Source organism: Heterocephalus glaber, unplaced genomic scaffold (assembly GCF_053883595.1).
Source record: "Heterocephalus glaber isolate CG9 unplaced genomic scaffold, H.glaber_assembly_v1.0 deba00001687, whole genome shotgun sequence".
NCBI lineage: Eukaryota > Metazoa > Chordata > Mammalia > Rodentia > Bathyergidae > Heterocephalus > Heterocephalus glaber.
Genome location: NW_028258412.1, coordinates 25,766,577 through 25,788,804, shown reverse-complemented (window position 1 = coordinate 25,788,804; position 22,228 = coordinate 25,766,577). Strand labels below are relative to the sequence as shown.

Here is a 22,228-nt window from a genome sequence, read left to right as displayed (position 1 = left end):
AGACCATGTGAAGCACTTAGAATGGAGCCAGGCACCAAGCAAGGCCTTGGTAAGTTGCTGTCACCTGACACCTTAGCCATCTTCCAGCCAACCTTTTAGCAGGGCCTTTAGTCAGAGTTCATCATTGACATCTAAAAAAGAATAGTCTTAAATTTTACCAATGGCAACCCTCAGCAGGCTACTTGCCCTAGAAACTGCAAAGGTGTGTGTGTGTGTGTTTCAGATTCTACTAGTTTACTTCTTTAAAAGCAGTTCAGCAGTGCCCTGGAGGGGCATCCTGGGTTTGACTCCCTTCCTCAGCAACACCACAGGTGGAATTTTCTGGAATTCAGTGAGGTAGTTGTTGACTAAAATTGGCCCCTGTGGGAGCATTTATGCCAGAGAAATTGGTGGACACCACAAACCGGGCCCTCTTTCTCCTCACCTTTCTTACGAACCTCTGCAGGCGTCCTTTATTTACTAACCAAGCCATCCAGAGCAGTTCTTTTCCAGTAAACATTTGTCTCGGGACCTCAACATCCATTTCCTTCTCAGCGGCATCAGACTCCTTTGAGGGAACTGCCTCTTGCCTGTTATATGAAGTCTTGACCAAAGGAGTTTTAGGGGACAGAGAGGTATGTACTCTTCCCCCATCTCAGGGCAGTCACAGGGGCACAGGAGGAAGCTCGGCAACTGAGATGCTTCCTCCGGGGAATATGAGGGAGAGGACATGTGGGCAGGAGGGACTGTGGAGGCCACTTCTCGCTCCACTGCTGTCCCAAGTCTCTGCCCTTCAGGACTGCCTGGGATGTCCACACCATGCACGGCTCCACATCTCTTCTTCTGAGTCAGTCATTTCTCTGTTACTGGGACAAAATTCCTGACAGCCACAGCTTGACGGTTAATGCAGCTCCTGTTTTCAGTTTCTGATCAGCTGCTCTGAGGAGGGAACATCATGGCAGAAGGGTCCAGTGGAGCAAAGCTGCTGAGTTCATGGTGCACAGGAAGCAGAGCAGGGGAACAGTGCCAGAGAGGAAGGAGTAGGCGCCCAAATAAAGACCCCAAGGTCATGCCCTGTGACCCAGCCAGACACACCCAGGAGCACGCTTCACTGATCTGGAAGGAGTTTCCTGACCCAATGAAGTTGCCATGTCAAGATCAACGGTTGCCCCTCCCATGATTCCTCTCTTGCTGAGGTCACCCCATCAACAACTGAGAGAGACATCAACAACTGAGAGAGAGGGGGGCAGCCTGCCTCATTCCGTGCCTCATCTCTCAGACCTCTGCACCCCTCACCTCTGTTAATTTACATCTGCAGCTAAGACAGAACTTGTTAGAAAGCAGTAGGGCAACCGGTCTCACCGGTAGAGTAGGAAAGCACAACCAGTCCTCTGAGTTTTTAAAGGGCCACTTCTTATTGCCTGACTTCTAAGTAAGGGCTGAATGGGGGTTGGGAAGGAAGCCTTGGCCAACCCCAGCTGAGACCAGGCACCATGCCCAGCAGGATGGGAGCGACACAGCGATCAGGGACCTAGCGGCCTGCGTTTGGAAGTCTGCAGAGCTAATTGACTGGAAGCACTGGTCCCAGCTGTTTTCTTTTATGATGACAACTGAATCCAGGCCATAGGCATTTGCTAAACAGTGGACGAAGTGAATGAGATGGGCAAAGGTAGATGTTTTTGGGAAATGGCAGAGTGGGCACCTTGTGATCTGGAACCTGTGAGATGCCTCTGTGTGTGGACACAGGGTCACGTGCTGGTCTTGCTTGCCAATGACAGACGTGGGCTTCTGCTGGTGCAGAGCTCTCGCATCCCACCAGCACCCGCGGTTTGTCTGTGGCACGTTCACCCTTGAGGTGGGTACGTGTGGCCAGGGTCCACAACTTAAGTTCTGAGACCAAAGCTCTGCAGGTGCTGTCTACCCCAGAAGGATGAACCTGAGTTCTTCCACATACTGCTGTTTAGGAGTCCCATTGTTCTGAACTGCTGGGGATTGTGGCCCACATTCAGCCCAGTGAAGACAGGGATGGCTCAACCAGATCTGAGAGGGCAGATGATTTTGATCAAGGTATGGACCTGCACCAGGGAGGCTGAGGCAGGAGGATAACAGGTTGGAGCCCAGCCTGGGCAACTTATTTAGGCCCTGTCTCAAAAACATGAAACGCTTTTTTTAAGGCTGGGGATGTAGCTCAGTGCCAAGTTCAGTGCCGAGTTCAATCCCCACACCCCTCCCCCAAAATATGTACTAGCCTGCTTACCAATCTCACGCAGTCCTCCTTTATTTCTTACTGTTCACAGTGTAAGGAAACAAAAAGGACTTATAGGAAATGCAGCATTATGAAGTTGTCAACGGCTGAGAAGATGACAGATTAATCATCTCATACTCATTATGACTCAATTACCAGGGTTCTTTGGCCTCGCCTTTCATGTTCCGTAAATGGGCTGGGCTGCAGGTTTGATGACAGAACATTCCAGAAGCCAGTGTAAGATCCCCAGGGGCAGCTGTTTAATCATCACTGACTCCATTATGGAGCATTTATTATGGCACATGGACTCTTCAGCAGCTGCCAGAGCAGAGAGAGGGGGAAGAGAGGGAGAGGGAGAGAGACAGGATCTCCCCGGAGGCCCAGTGAACACACCAGCAGGAGAATAGCCACCATCAGACAGCCCGGCCACAGGATGCCTGCCGTGGCCTCCCTGGGGGCCCGAGCCTGGCTCTGGAGGCTCCTGGCCTCTTCCAGGACACCCAGCACCAAGGACAGCGCTGCAGCTGCACCACTCCTGGGGTGTCCTAATTCGCAGAAGCAGCAGTGAGCACGGAGGAGCTAGGTGTATGTGAGCTCAGGAGACAAATGACAGGGGAAAGCAGGCCACTTGAGTCTTGTAAATTGCACCTTTCTCTTTAATCTGTGTGTTCGATTCAGCTCCTCTGTGCACTGCTGAATGGTTTAAATTAGATGCCAAAATGATAGCAATCTGGAGGGAAGAAAAAAGTTGTAGGTATTTTTTATGTAATATTTTCTTTAACTTTTCTTATGTAAAAAAAAAAAAAAGTCAGCCATTTCCATAACAACAGGCTTGCTGCCTGCCTGCCTTCTGGAGACGGTTCAGGAATTGAGGGCTATGCAGCAGCGCCAGGTGACTGAATTGCCCATTCTCTACAGGGCTTCTCCAGATGCAGGGACTTCAGATTCCAGATGCAGGGACTTCAGATTCTTTTCTTTGTTTTTTTATAGTACTGGTACTGCGGATTGAACCCAGGGCCTTTACACTGAGCTACATCCTTAGCCCTTTATTTTAAATTTTATTATATTGAGACAGGGTCTTTCTAAGTGATCCTCCTGCCTCAGCCTCCCCGAGTGTCGGGATTACAGCCGTGCACCACCAAACCCAACTTCTAATTCTTTTTAAAGTCAGGCTCTTGAGTCTGAGTGGCTTCCATTAATCTTAACAGAGGGTGATCCTGATAGTATGGCCTTTAAGACGCTGAACAACTTTGAACATCTTTCCCTTAGTCTCCTCTATCTCTGTTGGATTGAAAAATATAGTGTCCTAGTGAATTCTGTCATCTTGAATAAAACCACTTCCTAATGGCGCACCTCACAGGCTCAGCTGCAGGAACTGCCATGCAGGTACAACAGAGATGGGAACGAAGGGAGAAACCACAGGAATCAGCCAGGTATTAGCACAGATAATAGGGGAAAGAAGCACGCAAATTGGGGTGGGCCAGAGAGGCAGGGGAGCTCCAGGCTGGGACATCCTGCAGCAACGACCCTACACACTGACGAGACTGGGAGCATCCCCAGGAAGTGGTTTAACTGGATGGAGGTTCAGGAATTGATACTTTTTCCAACCAATTTTAAAACTGTAGAAAAACGAGAATAGTGTCATAAATCCCCATCTAACCCTAGCTAATTTTGCATCAAATTTTAACATTTTGCCATACACACTTTTGTGTCTCTAAATATACCTATGTTCTGTGGGCTCAGGAAGAGTGGAGGGGAAGGGACTCCCTTGGTTATAGGGACTCCTTTGGGACGATGAGGATCATATGGCACTGTGCAGAGCTGGGCGCTGTATGATATTATGACGGTAGCGTATACAAAACAGTTAATTTTATACTGTGAATTTCACCTCAGTGAAAATATTCCAATTGTTCCAAAAATACCCTCCGTAGCATGTTTATGCTCCTATCTCACACTGAGTTTGTCCCCAAGCTTCTGCAGATTTTGTCAGCTGAGGGGCCCCTCATCTTTTTGTTTGTTTGTTTTGTTTTTCAAGACACTGATCTTTCTGAAGCTTTCAGGCTTGTTTTTCTTGGAGGATAACCCACTGGGGGAATTTGTCTGATTCAATTCAGGTTAAATTATTATTACTTTTTCTGCAAGAATAGAAGCCACAAGAAGAAGACACAAATCGGAAACCAATGGAAACTCTTGCCTATGGGTGAGGGACAATGAGGCAAAAGACAGAGAGAGAAGGAATGGAGACCTCAGCATCCTACTCCAGATACCCCCTCCCGGGTGGGTAAATAGGGCAACGAGGCTGAGCACTTGTCTTGCCTTTGGGACCCAGCATCATATGTAGGAAATGACCCCACTATGAGTATCATCTTCATGAGGCAGAAGCCAGATTTACTTTCCTAGATTCCTTTGCTGCTGGCATGAAGTCATGTGACGAAGTCTCCACCGATCAGATCCAGCCATGTGAGAAGCTGATGTGGCATACAGTCTCTGGCTGGAGAGCAGCAGAAATGCGGTCCTGATATTGAGTGCTCAGTGGTGACAGCCACAAGGCCTCACAGGGCTGAGGCGTGTGGCCTTCTCTGAGGAATGTTCCCACAGCTTTGCCAATTACTCTGGGCTCTGGAGGTTGTACATCCAGATCTGTTCTTGATGATCTTGCGAGCTCCCTGATCCTCTGCACTTCCACCTTCCACCTAATCTGTCTAGAGTTGATTCTCTAAGAACCACAACAAAAAGAGCAACTAATTCATTTAACGAGGGGTGGCTGGAAAATATCACGAATGTTTAAATTAAAAATATTTATTACAGGAAAAGACAAATTGCTATTAACCCTCCTCAAAACACTTCCCTTCTTTGAACACACTCATCCCATCATTTGTGCCCCTTTCTGCAGCAGCTCTGGAATCCTCCTTCCTAAGTATCTTTAGTTGTGCTGTCGTGGCTGCCTCATTGTCTTGAATTGGTTCACAGGGTTTCCCTTTCATGGTCATCTTGACTTTGAGGAGGAGCCGGAAGTCACATGGTGCCAGGTCTGGTGAGTGAGGTGGATGAGGACACAGCGCTGTGTTTCTATGACTGCCTTTCTTTTGGACGGGCTCAGCAGGAGCGTCCACAGTGTTTTTGACCACTTCATCTCATAAAAACAACCGCGAAAGAGGACCCCAGAACCGCTCAGTGAAGTGGAAGAATGATGGGATGAGTGTGTCTGAGGTGAGGAAGAGGATTCTGGCAGTGTGTCTTCTACTGCAGTAGGTTTTTAAAAATGTAAACATTCACTATGTATTCTGATGACCTCTGAGTGACCAAATAAAACATGATTAGGGAACTGGTTGGTCTGGAAGGCAGCGGGTCGTGAGTTCTGACTTAGAGTTCGATCCTGACTCCAACGCGGAAAGCCCAGGCCAGGAGAGCAGGAGGACACCCTCTTGGCCACGACAGTCTCTGCAAGTGCAGCGATTCACAAGGACCACACAAAGAGCGAGGGGACAACTTGGCCCTTTAAGTGAAACCTCCAGCAGAGAGAGACAGCTGAGGGCGCTGTTATTTTGCAGTAAGTGCCACACACACTGTGAGCAGCCAGATCTCTCTCCAGGAGGCTGGGGCAGGAAATGGGCCTCGAGGGCTGCAGTCCCATAGGACTGTCCCCTAAGGCAGCTCACAGACTGCAGGGAGCATGTGGAAATCGCTCATTCTCCTCCCTAGTCTGCTCCTTGGTCCCTGCTGGTGCTTTTCCAGCATGTTGTGGAGTTCAATCTTCTGTCTGCCTCGCCCCTTCTGGGCTCCAGGCAGCTGGAGAGAGCCAGGATGAAAAATGCTCCTGGGGAGAGGAGGCCTCCGGGTCCCCAGATGGCCTGGAATTGGGTGTGCTGGGGACTGGCAGCAGAGTCACTGCTTCACCCCACTGTGAAAAAAAAGAGTCCTTCCGCTCAACTTCTCAGGAGCTGCCTAGGATGTAAACAGTGAATGAAATGACCAGAGGCAGAACCTCCACCAGAAACACCATGATGCGCTAGCTAATTTTCTTTTCTGGGACAAAAAGTTCAACAGGTATGATCTCATTCTATAATCTGAGAGTCTCCCTGGCCCCTTAATTGAACTAATTTGTCTTCCAAGCCATTATTTGAAAAGAGAGTAAGATGTAGTCTCAGTGAGTTAATGGAGCCCCTGTAGCAAGGGCTGCTTGCTCCCTACCCAACAGGTATCCTCCTCCTTTCTGGTTCACTGGAAAGCATGTACCTAGTCTCAAAGGGTGCACACAAATAACTTCTGTTTATGGTGCTGCAGACACGAGCTTCAGACTGAAGACGATCTCTTTCCCAGCCACTGGCTGCCACAGACTCACTCAAGTGGTCCACATGAGAATTTTTCTGAGGATCATATGGTTGCAGTTTGCTGTGGTCACTCTGAGACACGTGGAAGAGTGTGGGTTTCAAGTCAGTGGAGGAACCACCAACAAGCTTTACCCACGAAGCTGGATTTCTTCACCTCCACCTGCTACTGCATGAGGGGGATTCTTGCTATAGGCAAAGAAGGACTGGAGAAAGGATGGGAATATCGGTTGAGGGGCACTCTAGATCCCAATCTGAGTACCACCAACTTATTGAAAAAAACTAAAGGGGAAAGAGAGTGACAGAGATAGATACACAGAGAGGAAGATGAAGGAGAGGAGGAGGAGAAGGAGGAGGAAGAGGAGGGGAGGGGGAAGAAGAATGAGAAGAAAGAAAGAAAAGAAAAAAGAAAAGAAGGAGGCAGGGAGGAATGCACAGTAGGAAATACAGAAACTAAAAGCACATCAGTAACTTACAGTGGAGAAACGAGAGGGAGTAATTACATAGTGGGTATGGGACTGTCTTTTCAGATGTTAAAAATTTGGGGGGACTAGAGAAAAATGTTAGTTTTACCACACTGTGAATGTACTAAGTACAACCTCATTTCCACCTTAAAATGGTTAATTTATGTTATGGTAATTCACATAAATTTAAAAAGGGGGGGGCAATTAAAAAGTAAATTCCCAGGATGACTATAAGCACTCTGCATTGCTACCTGGAGTGTAAAAGACCTACTAGAACCTGCAGACTTTTCAACCTCTCCAAAGAGGATGATTTCCACTAGCACGTTCTTAGAACCTCTTAACATGGAAGATAAAAGTCCAGAGGCTAAAGCACCCCAAATTCAGTGTTCTATCACTTAATTTTTCTTAGAACTCAAACATCAGGGATTTGTTCTGAAAAAATAATTCATTAAGAAAAATTCAAAGAGATCACAAACATGTTGAGCCTTTTGCCAAGAAAACCAAGGAGGCCAAACATAAAAAAATGTTAGGAACAGATTACTGAGTGATGGATTTGTCCTCTCTGAGCCTCTGCTCAAGTCTAGTCAACACCAAGATCTTGTAAGAGTAACAGTTAAATAAAGTCAAACATTTTTAAAGGAAGAGAAACGGGCTATGACAGCAGGGTTTCCCTTTCCCCTCTGACAGAGGTGGTCTAAGGCCCAAGTTTAGTCAAATGATATGAAAGGAAGGCTGCTGTCAGACCTGTGAGCAAGATTCTCTTCCCTGAAAAGGCAAAGCCCTGTAAGGAGACAGCCCTTATTTTCCATCTTTGTTCTCTTGCCTCCTCTATGGACCACTTGTGGTTGGTGAGTTTTTCTTCACAGTGGTGGCTGCCATCTTGTAAGCCCTGGAGCATCATGGGTAAAGACTGAGGAAAGCTATGGAGTATGATGGGAAGATCTCAAATTTGTGATGGCAGGGAGTGGCTGAACCATGTCTGTACAGCTCACACCAGGCTCCCTGTCCAGTGGACAATTAATGTGCTTATAAGTCAGTGGTTTTCAATGTAGGGTCCCTGGATACCAGCAGCAATCCTCAGTATACTGGTTTCCTTGAGCTTCCATACAAAAAGCACCACATATTGGGTGGCTTAAATAATGGAAATTTATTATCTCGCCCTTCTGGAGTCCAGAAATCTGAAATGAAAGTGTTGGCAGAACTGATTCCTTCTGAGGCCCCACTCTTAGTTGGTTTGCTGTTCATCTCTGGGGTTCCCAATCTCAGCCTCTGTCTTCACAATAGTCTGCCTGGCTTGTGGGCCCCACACACTGACTGCATGGTGATTTCTTCTTAATCATATCCACAGTGACTCCATTCCCAAATAAGGCTCCATTCTGAGGCTCTAGGGGTTAGAAATTCAACACAAGAATTTGGTAGTGGTGGTGGTGGTGCCCCATTTAACCCACAATACCTGAGAACTTAGAGATATATAAATTCTCTGGCTCCATTTCCCAGCTCCCGAGTCACCAACTAAGAGTGTGGCCCATCAACTCTGTGTTCACAAAGTCCCCAGAGGATTCGGGTGGCCACTCATGTTTCAGAGCCATGGTTCAAGCTGCTGTTGGTTGACAGCTGGTCACTGTCTGGAAGCATGTAGCTGATGCACATCCACCCCGGGGGGGGCATCCACATGCTTTGGGCTTAGGGCCACAGGGGGCATCTGGATGGCCATCTGGGAACACATGCCTTCAAGGAAGCTTCTCCGAAGAACAGAGCAGCCACACAGGGATGCCCTGGGGTGTCTCCTTTGTTCCAACAACAGACTCCAGCTTCTCTCCCGGTTGCTTCCATGTCTACTCATCCTGGAGAGGAAACCCAGGAGGTTGCTTGGGACAGATGGGATCTTTTCCCTGACACCCCACTCCACTGCTCTTTCCCCTGTGTCAGGCACAGGAGACCCTAGGATCCTTCTTACACCTAGTATTTCCCCTTAGACAGAGAAAAGGTTCCATTTCCTTCCTTTCTGGTTTCTGAAACTTCTCAGGAATTTTCTCAAAGCTCAAGTGTCCTTCCAGGGTTCTGTTGACATTTAACTCCTTCCAAAGTTGACCTGACATTTTTTGCCACATTAATACCAGTTTAGGAAAATCTCACTTAGAATAACAACAAACCTGAGCAAAGTTTTCCATTTTTGTGCTCCCAATTGGAAAATTAAGGATGTTTGATAGATAAACTGAGATAAAATCTTCAAGTTTATTTTTGCAAGCAGTGAATCATGAACTCCCAAAGCTCCACAGCAGAAGTGGCTGGGGAACCACCTGAAGGGAAGGCAAGGGGGCTTTCATAAAACAGACTCAGAAGCCAAGCAAAGAAAGTAGTCAAGAGCCTGTATGTCACACAGTCACCAGGTATGGTCCAGCCTGTTAGAAAGTTCCTAGTTACAGGATTATAAATATCTTTGGTTGCTTCCGATTTATTATTTCTTATTTATTATTCCATTTTAATGTATGCATTTACAAGAAATAGCACAAGTTAAGTGTTGCTTCTGTTTGCAAATCAAGCAAGATTCAGTGTTGAGACCTGACTAGCTATCTGCCCAAAACAGGTTGACTAGGAATGCAGTGGGGTGGGGAGAAATGGTCCTTTGCACTCTTTAGAGCCATGCTAGCCCACGAGGCCTGGCTCTCCCCACACCCTGCAGCCAGCAGCCCAGTAAGCAAGTGTGGCGCATCCCCCCTGTCCATTTTGACACTGCCGCCATGTTTGAGTCTCCCCTGCTCATTCTGCACTTGGGCATAGCATGATTGAGATTTGCAGCTGAGTTTGACTTCTAGGTCTTCCGAATGAAAAACACTGATCTATGCCCTGTGAGAGCTGCTAAGCACCTGTCCCAGGAAGTGTTCATTTCCTGCTAATGAAAGGAACCACGACTTAAGCCTGAGCCCCTCCTCCCCTATGCAACTCCAGCCTGTCTTTGAGTGTCCCCTCTGATTTATCAAACCTCTTTCCTTACTGTTATTTATTTATTTATTTTTCTTTTGGTACTGGGGATCGAACTCAGGTCCTTGAGCTTGCACAGCAGGCGATGAAACTACTGAGCTAAATCCCTGGCCCCCTTACTGTTATTTTTTAAAAGAAGAGATATTCGGATATACTTATCCCAAAGTCTGAGGCCTGGCTCTTTGGTAAACATGGAAATCGCCCTTGACTTCAGGTCAAGGTGCAAATTATTTGCAGCTCACATCTGGGAAGAACATTTCAAAGGAACAGCGCCCCATGGGTGGCTGAGCAGAGCTGCAGTGTTCCCAGCAGACGGCTCTTATCACGGGCCCAGGGCACATTCACGATTCACTGAGACTCGCATCACATGAGCAGTCAGTTGTAGCCCGCCTGGTGGTCACCGGGGTGATGACCATTACTGACTGGCATTTGGGGCTGGGATGGGGAAGGAGGCTGCTGTGTGCACTGGAGGATCACCGGCATCATCCCTGGCTCCAACACTAGGCGCCTCATTTAGACAGCTGTGAATGTCTCAGACATTGCCCAGTACCCAGGGAGCGTGGATGCAGAGCTGCTCCCTGGCTGAGAACCTTGGCAGACACCTCAGTGAAAGCTAGGGGACCCCTCTCCCCACCAAAAGGTGCCTGCTGCTGTAGAGATGGGAATTTATGGGTGAGGGAGCCCTCAGCTGACGATGCAGCTCCAAGAAAAATACATGCAACAGTACAAACAAAAAAATGTGGAAATAAGGAAGTTAATGTGTGTGAAGCGCTTACTGTGTGCCGAGAGAATACACTGAAACCCTTCCTCAAGCCTCACCACAGCCCCACAAGCAGGCACAAGTGGAAACAGAGGACTTCAGGCACCCTCACAGTCACAGCTCGGAAATGCGGGGCACCGGCTTCAAACTTGAGCGCCAGGCTCTGGAGCTCACACCTCCTCCTCTGTGCTGCGGCCAGTGTGGGCGTCTGCTGCTGTTTCCTGCCCAGGACACTGTGTCCAGTACCCACTCTTCAGTTTTCTCTTTGCCTGACGACCTCCTGCTCACTTGCAGTTGACACGTGACGGTGAGGTTACCCCCCACTCTGGCTCTTAGGAGCATCCTGCCGAAGGTCGTGTACACTTGCTGGTCATGGTGAGTGGATTCCAGGTGGATGTGTGGCCCTGAGCTAGGACAACTCAGTTACAGGACGTTTGTTGGACTTATTATGAAAGAGACATCTTGCAGCTCAGCACGGCCCAGGCAGGAACCACCGGGGTCGCCATGAGGGAGAGGACAGTGCCGAGTACAGAAGGGAGCTGGGCGCTGGAGTGAGGGCATCGAACCTGGAGTGCCACCCATGCCCAGATGCATTCGTGCCTGACCTTTTACATTATAGGGAAAAATACATCTTTTTAAGTTCAACTCAGCTTCAGCTGCAACCAAAATACGCTTGACGGAAGCCATCCCCAGCACTCAGGGCCAATGTCTCCTCACTTGCAGAATGGGTTGCTGAGCGGCTTGAATGGCATATGATGCACGAGTGGGCTGCCAAACGCCATGTCGAAAGGGTCACCAGGGACAGCCTCGGGAGGAGCCAGGGTTTGGCTCTCAGGACCTCCATGAGCCCTCCTGTTGGGAGCCGGACAGATCAGGGCGGAGGGTCCTGTGCACTCTCATTTTATTGCAGCAAATTTTATTTGTAAAAGTCCTTCTGGGAAACCTAAAAGCAGTGGAGCCTTACTGGGGAAAGCAGGCTTGCAGGGACGGCAACATCAGAGCCAGGGGGTAGGTGTTTGGGGGAAGCTAGGTGTGGGTGTGGAAGCTGGGGAGGGGTGGTGTGGCCCCTGTCCTGCCCACTGTTGTCACAGCGTCTCCATCAGACTGGAAGCCCCTCCAGGCGTGGGGCCCGGGGCTTTCCAGCTGGATATTGTGCAGGTGAGATGGCAGGGGAGAGAGTCTTGGCTGACATAAATTAAGCCAAGGAAGTGCAGTCTGGTTTTGAGATCCCAGCCCCACCATGGGGGGAAGGAGGGGAGGTGCAGAAGGAATCCGGCCCGGCCTGAGTGGTGCACACCTTTGAGGCCTCCATCCTGCCTGCCACAGCCCTCCAATCCCTCCGATCCACATCCTCCTCTGTTTGCCTGGATGTGCCCGTGTCGAGGACACCAGCTTTGAACCAAAAGCTCATTTGAAAGTAGACTGGGCCCACCTGGCCCCTGGTAAACTCGAAGGAGACCGCAGCAGGGCTGCAGGCGAGATCTCAAACAAGGGGGAAAGCAATCAGAATGCTCTCAGAACAGCTAGGACTCTTCTCCCTAGCCAAGATTTCAATTCAGATCACCGCTCCTGGGGCCTGAAGACAGAAACAGTCAGATACCCAGTGCTCAGGAGCCCCGGAGCAGTGGCATCATACCACACCAAGATGCAAACTCCACAACACTGGCAAACACTCTTGCTGCGATCGTTATCTGCCCCCTCAGACTGGCTCTCCTCTCTAAATGTCCAGCTAGAAAGAGGCTGAAGCCACAGACCACGTATGCATATGTTAAATTGTATACAACAGATTAAAGCCGCAGTTTGGGGAAGTCAAGAATGAAAATGACTTTTAAGTGGGTGAAAGAATGTGGAACAAAGGCGGTAGATTTGGGTCGGAAGGGTGCTGGTTCCCTTCTCTTTCACAGAGCTGGAGTCAATTTTACGTTGCAACGCTTCCCTCAACAGTAAAATCGCTGTCCGCGCTGCGCAGGGCTGGGCTGCCTGGCAACGCGCTGTGTTGTGGGTAGCTAGGGAGCGGGAGGGGCCGGGGCAGGAAACACGATTTCTTCACTTCTTCCCGAGCAGAAAGAAAATTGTTCTTTTCTCCGTTCCAGAAGAATACATTTGAAATGACAAGCTGAAGAAAATGAAAACAAACTCTTCCTTTGGAGGCGTTCAATGGGGGAAATGAATTTGAGATGGAGTGTGGGCAAACAAGGCTCCAGAATGTTCTGAATTCGCTCCAAATCTGCAATCAGTGCAAACTTGATTGTGTTCTGGGGTGTCCTCCTCCCAGTTATGAGTCTGGGAACCAGCGAGCCCTTCTGTGACCCCGCAGATTTAGGCACAGTTGGACATGAAGAGCCAACAATTATCCCAGACCAGCCAGGTACCTGGAAAATGCCTTTGAGGGTTTTTCAAATTCTCAGACATAAAAAGGGATCAGAAAAAAAAACTGACTCTGTGAAATTAAATTATAACAGCACACACACGGGCAGTGCTCAGTAATTAGGGTGGATGTGAGTGCAGCAGTGTGCACCCGGGCAGGGAAGGGTGGCTCCCCACATGGCGAAGGCTCAGACCCCGCTGGTTCCTTTCCCCACCGAAGGGGGACATCCCTGGGGTCACAAGGGTGCACAGCACTCCCTGGAAAGGGCCCAGGACGTTTGGGTGGGAGGCTGTGAAACCCGCTTGGTGGCGAATCATTTCTGCCGCGGGCGGCCAGAGCCCACCTCACTCACATCCAAGTGGGGCCCCGGGGGCGAACTGCTCAGAGGCAGGATCTTTGTGATCACGTGGAATCTGGAAGTGAGGTCCTTCTGAGTTACAGCGGGCCCCCGGATCCGAGGACTGGCCCTTATGAGGAAAGGAAAGGCTGCCAGGGCCCACGGAGAGTGCAGACAGCAGCAGATGCTGCAGCGACACAGCCACAAGCGCAGGACGCGCCAGCATCGCAGCAGCCCTGAGAGCTTGAGCAGCCAGAAGGCCTATTTTCCCGAGGCTCCGTTCGCACCATGGCCCCACCGGCATGCTGATGTCAGGCTCGGCCTCCAGAACCCTGAGAGAAGGGCGTTCTGTTGCTTCACACCGCCCACTTTGGGGTGTTTGTTATGGTAGCTGCTGGGAACTGACATACGAGGGCCCTGGGCCACGGCAGTGCTGGGAGACAGTCCTTGTAGGTGGGCAGCAGAAACGCCCTTCTGATGTGCATGTTCATAAATCAGATCGTACTGCAGAACCTGTATTTGCAGCTTCTCTTTAAACCGCCACGTCTGGGCGCCCTGGTTTTGGACTCCCGCGTGTCGCTGTCACCAGGATTGTTGAGTGCCCACTCTCCTTGGACACGGGGTGCTCCATTCATACCACTGGCCCAAGGTGCAGCGTGCACAGAGGCTGGCCACACTGAGGAGAGGCGGCTGGCTTTAGAGCAACGCTTGCAACCATCGGGACATCCAGAACAGGACGTTTTCATCACCCCAAAAGCAAGCCATGCCGTTAGCAATCGCACCCACTTGTCATCGACCTTGGCTTGGGAACCTCTGCTCTGCTTCTGGTCTCTAAGGATTTGCCTCTTTGGGCGGTCCTACCAACGGAGCCACACACCAGGTGGCCTTTTGTGTTTGGCTTCTCAACTCTGCATCATCTTTTTATGCTGCATCCCTACTCTTGCATGTATCAGAATTCCATTCCTTCTTAGGGCTGAGTAATCTTCCACTGAGTGATAAACCACATTCCCATTTCCATTCAGCAGGTGATGGGCATTTGGGTTGTTTTCAGCTTGGCTGTAATGAATAAAGCTGGTACACACATTTGTGTGTTCTGTACAACCGTGTAGAATCCCACCTCTCACCCACCACTGGGAACCTATGACTCTGTCCTTTGTAATGAACTTGAATTAACTCCACAAAGTCCTTTTAAAGAAGGTGGGGGCCAGTGCTTGACCTGTACCTGAATTCCTTTGTCTAGAGTTAGGTACAGTGGTGCCTCAGTTAACGAACTGAATTCGCTTCACGATTCCGGGAAAGATGGCCACATTCGTTTTGTCACACGATGTAAAGTTTGTAAACAGGAGCTAAATTTTGTTGAATGCTTCTGTTTTCAAACCACAGTGTTCTGAGAACAGAGGTATCACTGTACTAGAAATCAATCCACTCATCAACCTCTTCCTGCTTGGAAAAATAATACTTCTCTCCATATCCCTGCACAAATTCACCCCAGCACGTCTCTTTAAAAGGTTTCTTTCCTCCACCCATCCTTTTCATTTATTTATTGGAACATGCTGGGAACACATCACAGCTGGAATCTTCTTGCTCTATTTATTGGAACATGCTGGGAACAAATCTCAGCTGTTAAGCACCTGTGGCATTGTGTTGACTGATAACAAGGACTGTGGCTTCACCCTGTGGTCCAGCCAGGACAGAACTGATGAACCATTCAGCCCCACATCCATGAGCTGGGAATGCACGCATGGGACACTGCTCTCCACACCCAGAAGAGGCCGCTTCGAAGCTGTCCCATTTTGTGGTCCTTTCTCTGCAAGGCAAGGCCTTCACAGACTGTATACTGGGCCTGGAGCAGCCTCTCTTTGTTCCCTCTTTGCTCCTCCAGGAGGCTGTCTCCTCACTTCACCGTGTTTTGGTTTGTAGAAAACCATCTCCTAGGCTTGATGTCCTGAAATTTCCCAAATCCGTCCTGGTACACAAAATCTGCCTAGAAAGGACAAGGAAGCAATCCCAACTGCTTCCCTATTCTGCTATTCCTGGGAAGCAGGAGGCCCGAGAAACGAGCAGAAAGGAGACAGAAGATTTGAGTCTTTGCTTTGGTGGAGGGTTCACATGCATGCGGACGCAGCCATTGGAGGAAAGGCTTGGTCGCCTTGGCCTAGAGAACTTGGGAAGACCAGCTGAGCTCTAGAAGAATCCAGGAACGCATGGGATCAAAGATAGGGTGCAAAGAGCCTATCTTCTCTCGTCCTCTATTGTCTCTGAAATATTTTGGCTCCGTCAATGTTTGATTGACTCTGTTGAGTTGGACACTTAGAGTTGGCATCACCGGGAGACTCCACTGGGCCCAGATGCGCACTGAAGGCTGGATGTGACTCTGCCTAGCGGGCCCACACCACGGAGCTTCCAGGGGAGAAAGGAGGCCACAGACACATGAGTAAATGTATGAGAGGACTCGGGAGAGAGGCGCGATGGAGATGAGAACCACAAAGGGAAAGAGCTCAAGGCTGCCGGGGCAGAGTGGGCAGAGAACGCGCTCTGAGGGCGTCACTTCCGAGCACAGTCTCGGAGGGGTGGAGACCTGCGCCCCACCGCTGTCCACAGGGAGCGAATTTCCGACAGAGCAGGCAGCCGAGGCAAGGCCAGGGCTGGGGCCTTCTTATGTGTGTGAGGAGTCAGTGCGGAGAGCAGCTGGTTGCAGGGGAGCAACCGAGAAGGCAGGGGGTGGAGGAGGGGACCACAGCTCTCGGGGGACTGCGGGGCACGGACCCACGCGGCTGCCCAGGCCCCTGAGCTTTCCAGGTGAGGACAGAGCCACTGGGGAGCTGGGGGCCAGGACGGGCCTCACGTGTTAGAAGAACTGACCCAGTTTGTGACAATGCAGTGACAACAGGGGCTGGCTGATTAGCTAGACACAGGCGCAGGAAATATGCTCAAAAAATGGCCCTTGCGTCGGTCTGGAGAGAAACTGACTCAGAGTTGGGCTGAGAGGCCATCAGACACATCTGGGCGCCTCCCGCGAACCCGTCTCCTCTGCAGCTGCTGCTGACGCAGGCGAGACAGGCACGGGGTTGGCTTGAATGAAAGAACATTCATTCACTTCTAAGGAGAGATGTCCTTGGTGCCCAGTATTTGAAGTAGGGGCGGACTAGGATGAAGGAGCCTAACACTCAGAAGAGGAACAGGGGAAACACGTTCTCAACAGCTTTGGGCCAAAGGGACGGGGAGGGCCACGAGCCACCTTTCCTCCTCTTTCCACCCACACCTGGGAATGGACATCCTGCATACAGCCAGGCTGTGGATAAATGACTGCCACCCAGGGAGACTGGGGTCCCCCAAAGGTCAGTCGTCAGTGTCCAGGGCTACTGTGGCTGTCACTGGTGGGGCATGGATGGAGGTAGTGCCACATCTGGTGGACCAAGGCCAAGGATGCTGGTAAACATCTTACAGTGCACAAGTCACCGCAAAGCACTATCTGGCCCCACATCCCACGGTGCTGAGCTGAGGATCCCGCCACAGACGGAGCCAGAGCTGGGCCAATATTTCTTCATTAGGATGAGACGTGGTGACACATCCGTCTCCTGCACATACAGTCATGTTAGCAGCGTGACATGGAGCTGTGGTGAGGATGGACCCTTCATGACTGTCCTGTCTGTAGTCCAGGGCTGAGAACTCACTGATCACCGGTGGAGAACCATGCCCTCGGCTTCTATGAATTACGAGTTCAGAATGAGCAAGGCTGTTCTAAGGTGGAGAGAGTGGAGATGGCCACCTTGCCTCTGGTGTCCGTGTAGGATTTCCCGACAAGCAGAGGGGCCGTGGCCTCCGGCTCCTTGTCTGGGATGGTCCACGAGTCGAGACCACCTGGCCTGTCCGTGAGCTTGCCGCGGGTCCGTGCAGGAGGAGAAGTCCCTTCCTTGGCATCTGAGACCCTCAGGGACACATGGGCCCTCTGAGGCATCAAAGTGGAACCCCACAAGGGGCAACCCCAATTGTCAGCATATTTCTAACAACTTTGGGATGGTCGACAATGCCTGGTGGCTGAGGAATCTTGGTCTTTATTGCAAGGGTCTCAGTTGGTTATGAGAGAAAATTTCCAAGAGAAGGAACACTCCTGGCATAGATTTGATTTTAGGTCTTTAGCTTTGCACTCATTCAGAGCTATGGAGTGGGTCGAGCCCTAAGCCAAGGGCGGAGAGCTCAGCAGCAGGCAGAGAGCTTGTCCCAGGGAGCCCACGCTTATGCGTACTTTAAAAATATCCCTCCGTGTGCATTTTCACTTGGCCAGTTATTATCCTATGACTTTATTCTACTTTCTAATGTAGGGCTCCAGAAGAACATTAGCACTCCCAGAAACCAAGGTTCATCTTCTACATCCTGACAGGGGAGGGACAGGAGCAAGTGTCAACCTAAAAGCAAGGGTTGCCTTTGAATTTCATTTATGAAGTTGTGAACAAAATTCTGACTCTTCTTTCTGCCGACAGAGAGTGGCATTGTGAATGATTCTGCGGGGGGATTCTCACCAAGTTTCCACGGGTGTTTTGCACGCCCTGGGAACTCCCTGGAACGGCTGTTCCCGAATACCAGCCCGGTCTGTGAGGCCACCCCGTGGAGTCACACAGGGGAATCTGGCTTTTGCCATCAGCAGAGCCCCCCAGAAAATTCCCCCTGGGAAGCTCCGCGCTTGCCAGAGGGCAGGGTGGGTTTCCAGCCTCAGCACCCTCAGCCACTCCCCCGTCCAGCAGGGCGACGTCTGTGGGCACCCTCACATCGCCCACTTACCGAATGGCCCTTCCCTAAAACACCATGGCAAGCATGAAAACACATTCTATGCAAATCTGAATTAAAGACGCTACCCACAGAGAGCAAGTCTGCTCTTCTCCCAGGCTGCACGTCCTGGAAGGCCGCTCCCGTGGCTCACTCCTGTCCCCTCACCCACACGGGCCCACGACCCGGGCAGCTTCCGCTGGGACTTCTGGAATCTGCAGGCTCCTTACTGCTCTGCTGCTGCGACCGAGCTGACGCCCTGTCCTCTCGCCTGGACCGCTGCGACACATAGCCTAAGTGGGCTAACGGACTCTCTTCGGAACCTTCCATCGCTGCCACGTCGCCCCGAGCAAGGACAAGCCCTGACGCTCACCCCACGCGGCGCTGCGTGACACAGCCCAGCTCGGCCACACGGTCCTCTTCCTGCCCTCACAGCGACACTCCAAGAGTGGCCCCCGGGTCTTCGCACCTGTTGCTCTCCCAAGACCACACCTGATTCACAAGACGCCTTTCCAGCTCTGTTCCTTTTCCCTGGTTCATTTTTAAACAAATCACTTATCTCCATACACTGCGTTGTTATCCTTGTTTCGATGAGGGTTATCTTCCCCGTCAGGAGTATCAGCTCCACACAGGCAGGGAGCTGGACATTTCTCTATTGCTATAACATAATGCCTGGCAAGTGGGTTCAATAAAAATTAACTGAACGAAGATTTATTGAAAGAAGAGAAACATTAAATCTGTCTTAGTCTCTTTCTTGTCACCGGAACAAAATACTCAGAACTTAAAGGAGGAGAGGTTTATTTCGACTCATGCTTTCAGTCCCTGGCTGGCTGGCTCCCAGGCAGGAACAGCATGGAGGAAGGGCCTGGGCAGAGGACAGCGGCTCACAGCATGGCGGACAGGAAGCAGAGCGAGAAGGGAGGAGTTGGGAAGGAGAGGCATCCTTCCAGGCCACGCCCCGTGACCGCCTCTTCCGGCCAGACCCCGCCTCCTAACAGCAGGCAGCTATGGGCCCGGTGATCCAGGCACCTTCTAAAAGCCCTGCCTCTAGGGGAAGGAGGCTCTGGGGGCACACCTGGATATAAACCACCACATCATTCAGATGGAAACGGGAAGCCTGTTGTGTTTTGTATCCTGATTAACTAAGAAAGGTAACTATAAAGAAAAACTATGACAGCAGAGCAAAGTTTCAAACATCCAGTAAGAAAAGGAGAAGGCTTGAGACAGCTGCTTGTCTTTCTTTTGCCAAAAAAGCTACGTAAGGTATTCTTATTAGAGGAAGCTCGACAAAGGAACATGGGGATTTGCTTTATTACTTTTTGAACTTCTTATCAGTCTATGATTAGTTAAAAATAAAAAATAAAAAGGAATCTTGGAACACATTGGAGGCTTTGGTGGAGAGAGAAGGGGAAGGAGGAAGGAGGAAAAGTAGAAAGACACCACATGGAGCAAAATTCCATCTGATGAAGGGTCAGGATGGATCCTTTGTGAAATACACTTCAGTCCAAGACCCAAATGGCTACACTATCCATAACTCCCCTTTCTAAACAGTGGAGCTCTGTCCTGAGAACAAGGACCGAGACTCCCAATCCAGGTGCTCACACTTCCAATCTGTGTTCCCTCCTCCCTGGACTCTAATCTGCCTGAGACACCTGTGCTTTGATCTGCACATGGGGTTGGGGCCTTCTGTGCTTGGGGTCCCCATGAGCAGTCACTTTGTATCCCCTAAGAACATTGCTTCAAGTTTAAGGTCAGAGGAAAGGAAGATGGCCCAGGCTGTACCGTGAACAGGGGGAGGTGAGGCGGACTCTGAGCTGAGTGGGAAGGTCACAGGGGACAGAACAGGGCTGCTGCTGTGGACAGCAGGGAGCCACACCCTAATGTGACCAATCCCACATCCCATTCCACCCGCTGTCATTACAGGAAGATATCATTCCTTTGACAGTGAAATAAATAGGAATTGATGCAGCTTTGAGGACAAATCCATAGTTGCTGTTTTAGGCAAAGCACGACGTCCTTTTACTGTCAAAACAGAATCCAAGTTTTACTGAAGGCTAGATGGACAGTCAAACACCCTGCTGGTAATATTCATGTGGCAGACACAGTTGTAAGCAACTTACAAATAAGCATCAGCCCACTGATCCCTCCCAACCCCATGGCAGCAGCACTGTCACGCTGTCTGTTTTTAGGACAAGGAAACCGAGACATGGGAGCTCAGCAGAGGTGGCTGACGCCTCGAGGACGGTAGGAGGGAGAGGCAGGACCAGGGCTGAGGTCCTGTTCACAACCGAGGCAGACGCTGAGATGGAAAATACAAACAAGGGCTCCTCACCTCCGACAGGTCGGATCAGAGCATCTGTGTGCAGCCCAGGGCACAGGACCTGAGCCCGGGGACACACACAGCTCTGCTCAAGTCACCCTCGCTCGGAGGATGGCAGTCTGCACTTTCTACAGACAGAAGGTAACACGTGCCAGGGTGAGGCTGAGGACAGGGTAAATTGGCCATGCCTTTGCGATGAGCTCGGTTCCTGTCTCCTGTTTCCAGGCTCCAAAGCCAGGGCTGGATGTACTGAATTGATCTGGCATCATCTGAAACCAGCGAAGTAAGATGAACGCACTCAGATGGCTAGATCAGTGTCCCACCCACCCAAGGCGGCCGGAAACACTCCGATCCTTTCACCGGAATCATGACTGTCCTGACCCCGCAGACACAAGCACAAGATGACGACACTTTCACTAGGTCACCAATGCGTCCAGTGAGGTCTGCCTCTCCACCAGTGGTCAAGGAAGGCTTGCAGTGTGAGTGTGGTGGGAACTTCTGGCTTGTGGAATCTTGAATCCTGCGACAGAGGCAGGATTCCATCATATCCCTGAAGAGAATATCACAAAGGTCCCACGATCACATTAAAAAAGCATTGGCAAATGAGGATCTGTAAAACTAGACTGATCATAAGGAAAGGGAAAGGCCGGGGATGCAGCTCAGGGGAGAGAGCTTGCTTAGCTTGTGTGAGGCCCTCGGTTTTCTTCCCTTGCACTGGGACAGATCAACAAGGTTTTGAAAGAAGTCGGAAAGGTGATGACGAGACAGAAACTTCAGAGAGAATCATGTGGATCTGAAAGACTCAGACATACTCTAAGGAGCTCACTGGAATCTTTGAACACTTTCTTTCCAAAGCAAACTTTAGACTTATCCACCCTGGTCATTGCTCTACTGAAATCAAGCACAAGTGGCCCACAGCGTAGCTCACCATCGTTCCTCTCTGCAGATATTATTCCAAGTGACTTGTGCAGCACATGATTCACTTTTTACTCAAAAGAACTAAAACATAGCTATGGTGATCACCTAAGTTTCTCTGAAATATAATTTTAAAGGCAACCTATTTTGGTAATTTTTATTTTTAATCTTTACTTTTGAAACACATCTCCAAGTATGTTTTCGCTATTATGCAGAGAATCTGCACTGAGTGCTTTCTCAGTGCCAGTGATTCCGGAAATCAGGCGCTACTGACTGAGGCACTCACAGGTAGACAGAGCAGCTCTCCAGAAGCGGTTTGTGGGTGACAGAGGCGCACTCCGCTAACCTGCGCTTGACTTACTTTAGGTGTTTGTTTGTTCGCTTTGTGGCCTGCCACACCTCTCCTGTCCAGGTTTCTGCTGAGATTGCTCCAGTCCCTGCTCGGCCGCACGCAGGACCACTGGCTTCCCAGCCTCTAGCTGGCAACGTTGAAAGCCCGTCTCCGGGAACCACCTTGGGCTCTCTCCACGCACGCCCTGGAGTCTCACCCTCCCTGTGACTCTGCATGCTCATCAACCCCGGGGCAGCAGGTGTGCATGGGAAGCCAAAGCCAGACAGGTCAGCGGCCCTGTCCAGGCTGCGGAGACCCCAAGCCCCAGGAGGCGAACCTTTGGCCTCCTCTTCGGGACGCATTCCTGCCCTCCATCCCCTCCAACAGCTTAGCAGAGTTGCCCAGCCCAGCTTCGCGCCAGGCTCCCGAGGACGG

General features: G+C 50.4%; 1 protein-coding gene across 1 annotated transcript in view; it reads right to left on the bottom strand.

Annotated features, from left to right (window-relative positions):
• Positions 1 to 22,228, bottom strand: part of Tmem132c (transmembrane protein 132C) — a 252,478-nt gene that overhangs the window by 141,579 nt on the left and 88,671 nt on the right. The window lies entirely within an intron of this gene.